Genomic DNA, 9,165 nt, shown 5'->3' on the forward strand with positions numbered 1-9,165 from the left:
CTGAATCTGTTTGAATCTTTGAGTTCTGACGCCGCCGATGACGTCACCGCGTCCATGTTAATAAGTTAACGGCTCGTTCACAGCAGCTGTCACTCAAACATTTAATGTTAATAATTATAATAAATAAAAGAACATGAAACACTGATTATAACAACAATAACAGTCACGTGCTCTACAATAACAAGATGATTTATATTTATTTACTAAATAAAAGAGTAAATGAGATTTAAAATATTAAACTAACATGAGATTAAACTGTTATGTTTATATTTATTGTAAAGTAGGAACAGGTGGTGTGTGTGTGTGTGTGTGTGTGTGTGTGGAGCACACACACACACACACACACAGATCAGATTCTTTGTGCACGAGGACGAGCAACGCCACAAACTTGTCTTTTAATATTATAAATATATTATATTATTATTATTATTATTATTATAATGATGTTTTCTGTTGTTGGGGGCGGGGCTGTGGGCTACACACACACACACACACACAAACACATTCATGTCGTCTCTGCGGGAACGCGGTGAACGCGCGCGCCCGACACTGACTGAGGTTCATTGTTGATGTGCGCGGGGCCGTGCGCTAATTGAACGAGATTAACGGCCGCGTGCACCTGCGCACCACGAGACTTTTAATAAGATTCACACACACACACACGCGCGCGCACACACATACACACGCACGCGCACACAGCAGGATGATTTTCATACTTCTGAATTTCATACTTCTGAAAAAATGATTTATTATTGTCTGGACCTCACGTTGCCGGGCAACACAAGGTTCAGTGAACTCTGTTTTTTGTTTGTGGGCGGGCCTTAAAAAGCTGCCTGCTGATTGGTTACAGAGTTTGTCAGATTATAAACGTGAGATACTTACGATTATTTTATTGGATGTCAACGAGGAACGTGTGTGTGTGTGTGTGTGTGTGTGTGTGTGTACTCACTGTGAATCTTCTTCTCTGATCATCACATATTGATCAGGCTGTCGCCCCCTGCTGTCTGTGTCTGTGCAGTAAAACAGGGAGGAGAGACAAATATTGATTAGAACACACACACACACACACTCGGGGGGGCGGGGCTTCAGGAAGTTGACCCCTCAGCAGGTCGTTATTGTTACATTAACTACAGTTAATGGACGACAGATGGAAGAAGACGCCAATAAAAAACACAGATGACGCAGTGCCGGCCCGAGCCACACGGGGTCACTGTGCACGACGATGACTGACACAAAGGTCACGCTATAATGTTACTACATACGTGTCAAAGTTAACGTACGTGTCTAAGTTTACGTATGTGTCAAAGTTAACGTACGTGTCTAAGTTTACGTATGTGTCAAAGTTAACGTACGTGCCAAAGTTAACGTACGTGTAAAAGTTAACATACATATAAAAAGTTAACGTACGTGTCAAAGTTAACGTACGTGCCAAAGTTAACGTACGTGTAAAAGTTAACATACATATAAAAAGTTAACGTACGTGTAAAAGTTAACATACATATAAAAAGTTAACGTACATATAAAAGTTAACGTAGATATAAAAAATTAACGTAGATATAAAAAGTTAACGTAGATATAAAAAGTTAACGTACGTGTCAAAGTTAACTGTTTCTGTTAAAACTCTTGTCATACATCATGTGATTATGAAACTTTACAATACAAACAGATGAATGAGTGAATGACAGAAACTTTATTAAAAACAATAATTAACACACACACACACACACACATACATTGATTCTGGACGGGAGCTTGTGATTGGCTCAGACAGAACATTCCCCTCTGAACCCGGGTCGACAGCGAGACCGTGACCTTTGACCTGTCCTCAGGTGTGAGGAACCATGTAGAAAACATGCTAATGTTAGCATGTCACCCGGCTGACTCATACTCATGGGCGGGGCCTGGTCACAGCGCCACCTCCAGTGCTGTCAGGTGTAACGACAGCACTGGAGTTAACGACTTGTTATTAGACTCATGTTCTGTTTTATCACTGATTCATTTACCTGTTTACCTGTGGGCTGACCCCGCCCCCCAGACACCGCCCCCTCCCCTTCTGTCGACACTTAAAAACCAATTAGACTGAAGTTAATCTTCTGTTTTAGCAACAGCTGATGTTTATTTACCTGTGACTGAGCTGCTTTGATTCAACTTATTATTTTAAAAACAGTATATTAATAATAACCATATATGGTTATTTTTAATATACTGTTATTTTAAAACAGTATATTAAAAATAACCATATTATTAATATACTGTTATTTTAAAAACAGTATATTAATAATAACCATATATGGTTTTTCATCTCTGCTTTTTATCACAATACTCCATCATGATAATAAGCAACAATAAGCTTTATGAAGATATTTCACCGAATTTCAAAATAAGAGTGTAATTTGAAATGAAATAAATTATAATTTTATATATTACCTATTTATTTATTTATTTATGAAGCAAATTCATGTGTAAATAAAAAAAACTCCTTCTTTGCGTTGATTTCCTGTTGTTTGAGTGTAAATGACAGGTGAACTAAAGATAAATGATATTTCCTTGAAAGTCTCTTTTTCGCAGTAAAACAGCAGATTACGGTGACTCCGCCTCCTTCTCTGTGTGTGTAATCATGTGATTGATGCAGATATGGAGGCTCACACTCTGCTGTGTTACAGTGCAGCACACTCTCATTCAGCTCATTGTAAATTCCTGCACATTGTTCTCAATTTGTTAACCCACTTTATTTTCTTTGTGTGAGGAGACTAAAGCTCTCGACAGTGTCCTCCTCCTCCTCCTTCAGTTTACGGCAGACTTCACCTCCTCCTCCTCCTCCTCCTCCTCCTCCTCCTCCTCTGTGTGGTGGAGGACTTCCTGCAGTCAAAAGCCTCGTGGCTTTTTCCCTCTTGTCTTTCTCTGTAAAGATGACTCCGCTCCTTCATTCATCTATTCAACATTAAAGGGACAGTTCAGTGTTTTTGAAGTGCTGACACACACTCTGGTATCTTCACAACACGTTTGTGTCTTTATCTCACAGTGAGACACACTTTTCACACAGGAAACTCAAGACAACCAGGGACTTTAGCTGCGGGTCCTCTGCTGCCTCGTGTGGTCACTACGAGTCCCTATGAGTCACTGAATGACAAATTCATTCAAATCAGAGACATGTGAACGCAGCGCTGGAGGCAGCAGAGGAACATGTGATGTTAAAGTCACTGATATTCTCTTTGGGCTTTGGTGTGGGAGAGTGAGTGTTTACAGACTTCTGTCATGTGACGTAGGTAAAGACGCGAGCATGTGACGTAGATAAAGACGATCATGTGACGTAGGTAAAGACGCGATCATGTGACGTAGATAAAGACGCGATCATGTGACGTAGATAAAGACGCGATCATGTGACGTAGCTAAAGACGCGATCATGTGACGTAGATAAAGACGCGATCATGTGACGTAGATAAAGACGCGATCATGTGACGTAGCTAAAGACGCGATCATGTGACGTAGATAAAGACGCGATCATGTGACGTAGATAAAGACGCGGTCATGTGACGTAGATAAAGACGCGATCATGTGACGTAGATAAAGACGCGATCATGTGACGTAGATAAAGACGCGATCATGTGACGTAGATAAAGACTCGATCATGTGACATAGATAAAGATGCGGTCATGTGACGTAGATAAAGACGATCATGTGACGTAGATAAAGACGCGGTCATGTGACGTAGATAAAGACTCGATCATGTGACGTAGATAAAGACGCGGTCATGTGACGTAGATAAAGACGCGATCATGTGACGTAGATAAAGACGATCATGTGACGTAGATAAAGACGCGGTCATGTGACGTAGATAAAGAGACGATCATGTGACGTAGATAAAGACGCGATCATGTGACGTAAAGACGCGATCATGTGACGTAGATAAAGACGCGATCATGTGACTGAGATAAAGACGCGATCATGTGACGTAGATAAAGACGCGATCATGTGACGTAGATAAAGACACGATCATGTGACGTAGATAAAGACGCGATCATGTGACGTAGATAAAGACGCGATCATGTGACTGAGATAAAGACGCGATCATGTGACGTAGATAAAGACGCGGTCATGTGACGTAGATAAAGAGACGATCATGTGACGTAGATAAAGACGCGATCATGTGACGTAAAGACGCGATCATGTGACGTAGATAAAGACGCGATCATGTGACTGAGATAAAGACGCGATCATGTGACGTAGATAAAGACGCGATCATGTGACGTAGATAAAGACACGATCATGTGACGTAGATAAAGACGCGATCATGTGACGTAAAGACGCGATCATGTGACGTAGATAAAGACGCGATCATGTGACGTAGATAAAGACGCGGTCATGTGACGTAGATAAAGACGCGGTCATGTGACATAGATAAAGACGCGATCATGTGACGTAGATAAAGACGATCATGTGACGTAGATAAAGACGCGGTCATGTGACGTAGATAAAGACGCGGTCATGTGACGTAGATAAAGACGCGGTCATGTGACGTAGATAAAGACGATCATGTGACGTAGATAAAGACGCGGTCATGTGACGTAGATAAAGACGCGGTCATGTGACGTAGATAAAGACGCGGTCATGTGACGTAGATAAAGACGATCATGTGACGTAGATAAAGACGCGGTCATGTGACGTAGATAAAGACGCGGTCATGTGACGTAGATAAAGACTCGATCATGTGACGTAGATAAAGACGCGGTCATGTGACGTAGATAAAGACTCGATCATGTGACGTAGATAAAGACGCGATCATGTGACGTAGATAAAGACTCGATCATGTGACGTAGATAAAGACGCGATCATGTGACGTAGATAAAGACTCGATCATGTGACGTAGATAAAGACGCGGTCATGTGACGTAGATAAAGACGATCATGTGACGTAGATAAAGACGATCATGTGACGTAGATAAAGACGCGGTCATGTGACGTAGATAAAGACTCGATCATGTGACGTAGATAAAGACGCGATCATGTGACGTAGATAAAGACTCGATCATGTGACATAGATAAAGATGCGGTCATGTGACGTAGATAAAGACGATCATGTGACGTAGATAAAGACGCGGTCATGTGACGTAGATAAAGACTCGATCATGTGACATAGATAAAGATGCGGTCATGTGACGTAGATAAAGACGCGGTCATGTGACGTAGATAAAGACGCGGTCATGTGACGTAGATAAAGACGATCATGTGACGTAGATAAAGACGCGGTCATGTGACGTAGATAAAGACGCGATCATGTGACGTAGATAAAGACGCGGTCATGTGACGTAGATAAAGACGATCATGTGACGTAGATAAAGACGATCATGTGACGTAGATAAAGACGCGATCATGTGACGTAGATAAAGACGCGGTCATGTGACGTAGATAAAGACGCGATCATGTGACGTAGATAAAGACGCGGTCATGTGACGTAGATAAAGACGCGGTCATGTGACGTAGATAAAGACGCGGTCATGTGACGTAGATAAAGACTCGATCATGTGACGTAGATAAAGACGCGATCATGTGACGTAGATAAAGACTCGATCATGTGACGTAGATAAAGACGCGATCATGTGACGTAGATAAAGACTCGATCATGTGACGTAGATAAAGACGCGGTCATGTGACGTAGATAAAGACGATCATGTGACGTAGATAAAGACGATCATGTGACGTAGATAAAGACGCGGTCATGTGACGTAGATAAAGACTCGATCATGTGACGTAGATAAAGACGCGATCATGTGACGTAGATAAAGACTCGATCATGTGACATAGATAAAGATGCGGTCATGTGACGTAGATAAAGACGATCATGTGACGTAGATAAAGACGCGGTCATGTGACGTAGATAAAGACTCGATCATGTGACATAGATAAAGATGCGGTCATGTGACGTAGATAAAGACGCGGTCATGTGACGTAGATAAAGACGCGGTCATGTGACGTAGATAAAGACGATCATGTGACGTAGATAAAGACGCGGTCATGTGACGTAGATAAAGACGCGATCATGTGACGTAGATAAAGACGCGGTCATGTGACGTAGATAAAGACGATCATGTGACGTAGATAAAGACGATCATGTGACGTAGATAAAGACGCGATCATGTGACGTAGATAAAGACGCGGTCATGTGACGTAGATAAAGACGCGATCATGTGACGTAGATAAAGACGATCATGTGACGTAGATAAAGACGCGGTCATGTGACGTAGATAAAGACGCGGTCATGTGACGTAGATAAAGACGATCATGTGACGTAGATAAAGACTCGATCATGTGACGTAGATAAAGACGCGGTCATGTGACGTAGATAAAGACGATCATGTGACGTAGATAAAGACGCGGTCATGTGACGTAGATAAAGACGCGGTCATGTGACGTAGATAAAGACGCGGTCATGTGACGTAGATAAAGACGATCATGTGACGTAGATAAAGACGCGGTCATGTGACGTAGATAAAGACGATCATGTGACGTAGATAAAGACTCGATCGTGTGACGTAGATAAAGACGCGGTCATGTGACGTAGATAAAGACGCGGTCATGTGACGTAGATAAAGACGCGGTCATGTGACGTAGATAAAGACGATCATGTGACGTAGATAAAGACGCGATCATGTGACGTAGATAAAGACACGGTCATGTGACGTAGATAAAGACGCGGTCATGTGACGTAGATAAAGACGCGGTCATGTGACGTAGATAAAGACGCGGTCATGTGACGTAGATAAAGACGATCATGTGACGTAGATAAAGACGCGGTCATGTGACGTAGATAAAGACGATCATGTGACGTAGATAAAGACTCGATCGTGTGACGTAGATAAAGACGCGGTCATGTGACGTAGATAAAGACGCGGTCATGTGACGTAGATAAAGACGATCATGTGACGTAGATAAAGACTCGATCGTGTGACGTAGATAAAGACGCGGTCATGTGACGTAGATAAAGACACGGTCATGTGACGTAGATAAAGACACGGTCATGTGACGTAGATAAAGACGCGGTCATGTGACGTAGATAAAGACGATCATGTGACGTAGATAAAGACGCGATCATGTGACGTAGATAAAGACGCGGTCATGTGACGTAGATAAAGACACGGTCATGTGACGTAGATAAAGACGCGGTCATGTGACGTAGCTAAAATCGAGCCTCTCATATAAGAACAGAGAGTGAAAGTGAAAGTCCAGACTTTTCAAACACAGGCGACGACAAACACTCTTCAAGTGTCCACTTGTCTCTCTGTTGCCTCCAGAAGAGGACGTGTCCATCGCCTGTCACTTATTCATCACATGACTGTGGTGGAAACCTGAGGGTGAAGGCGCAGAGAGTGAGAGGATGAAGACGCTCCAGCGGCCACATGAAGAAGAGGTTTGTTTGTGTGACAACAGGAGGAGGAGGAAGAGGAAGAGTTTCCTTTTGTCTGTCCTGTTTGTGCGAGGACAGAGACAGGACTTCACTTGGTTTCTCTTGACTTGTTCCTTTCAGACGAGTGCCCACCCCGAGGCCCACAGACCACCACAGACCTCCTCCTCCTCCTCCTCCTCCTCCTCCTCCTCCTCCTCCTCAAACCTCCCACAGTCTCTGCTCACAGAGGAAACACTGACTTATAAAAAACATTTGATGAACACGTTCAGATTTATGACGCAATTTAAATATAAGTTCATTTAAAATTCAAATCAAATAATATTGTTTTAATGTCCAACATGATTTTAATCAAATGACTGACGAGTCACTCAGGTGAAATCTGGTTTGAATCAGGTTTGAATCGGGTTTGAATCGGGTTTGAATCCAGTTTAAATCTGGTTTGAATCAGGTTTGAATCCAGTTTAAATCTGGTTTGAATCCAGTTTAAATCTGGTTTGAATCCAGTTTAAATCTGGTTTGAATCAGGTTTGAATCGGGTTTGAATCCAGTTTAAATCTGGTTTGAATCCAGTTGAAATCTGGTTTGAATCCAGTTTAAATCTGGTTTAATCAGGTTTGAATGGGGTTCAAATCAGGTTTGAATGGGGTTCAAATCAGGTTTGAATCTGGTTTGAATCCAGTTGAAATCTGGTTTGAATCCAGTTGAAATCTGGTTTGAATCTGGTTTGAATCAGTGTGAATGTGCAGGTGAATCAAACATCTCACCTGTCATCACAGCAGGTGAGTTGAATCCACCTGACGCCCCAGACACTGTGGTCCAGAACCTGAAGACCCTGCGGTCCAGGTCCTGAAGAGGTTCCTGTTCCTGCAGAGAAAAACTCAAATATATTATTATTTTTTAATAATTCTGTTACTGAGGAGAGAGGAGAGGAAACAGAGGGAAGGAGAAAGGAAAGGAGAGTGGAGGTGAAGGGGGCGGAGCATAACAGTGATGACCTGCAGCACACACACTGTGATGACTGATTGTTACATCATTGATTGACATATCAGTTTATTGATCTGATGATGTCATCATTGTTGCTGTTTTGCTGATGAAACAGTGTGTGCATGTGTGTGCATGTGTGCATGTGTGTGAGTGTGCATGTGTGCATGTGTGTGAGTGTGCATGTGCGCATGTGCATGTGTGTGAGTTGCTTGAATGCCCTCTTGATTGACACTTTCCTGTGACTCTGTTCTGCTTCTGTGGTCTTTTAAAGGGAAACTAACTGCCCCCCCCCCCCCCACCTGCCCCAGGGCAGTGTGTGTGTGTGTGTAGCAGAGGTGACAGACTGCTCCTCCTCATCACTGCTCTCTTCACTCAGCTGTAAGAGTCCTTCACCGTCCACTTCTACCTGTCGACCTGCTGACCTTTGACCCTCAGACATGAGGAGACACGCACACACACACATGCGCACACACACACACACACACACCGTGTGTGGGCAACAGTGATGCTGAGGTGAGGCAGGAGGGGGGAGGGGTCAGGTGCTGAGGCCCCGCCCACAGATACAGATCATGAAACTGAGCCTCAGAGCTGCTGCAGGTAAACAGATGGGAGTTCCTGCTCTGCTCTACAAGATAACCTCTGACTCACCCGCTCCTCCCCCTCCTCCTCCTCCCCTCCATGAGCCACTGATTGCACCTGTAAACCCGCCCCCTCACCCCCTCACCCCCTCACCCTGGGGCAGAGTCGAGTTGCGACCTCTGCTCCTCACTAATTGGTTCA

General features: G+C 43.3%; 1 long non-coding RNA gene across 1 annotated transcript in view; it reads right to left on the bottom strand.

Annotated features, from left to right (window-relative positions):
* Positions 1-7,134: 7,134 nt before the first annotated feature.
* LOC131472362 (uncharacterized) overlaps positions 7,135-9,165 on the bottom strand; it is a 22,792-nt gene continuing 20,761 nt past the window's right edge. The window contains exons 4-5 of the long non-coding RNA XR_009242089.1: positions 8,166-8,265; positions 7,135-7,342 (exon numbers count right to left, since the gene is read on the bottom strand). This is a non-coding gene — a long non-coding RNA (uncharacterized LOC131472362). The remainder of the gene's footprint in view (positions 7,343-8,165; positions 8,266-9,165) is intronic.

This window comes from Solea solea, chromosome 14 (genome assembly GCF_958295425.1).
Source record: "Solea solea chromosome 14, fSolSol10.1, whole genome shotgun sequence".
Classification (NCBI taxonomy): domain Eukaryota; kingdom Metazoa; phylum Chordata; class Actinopteri; order Pleuronectiformes; family Soleidae; genus Solea; species Solea solea.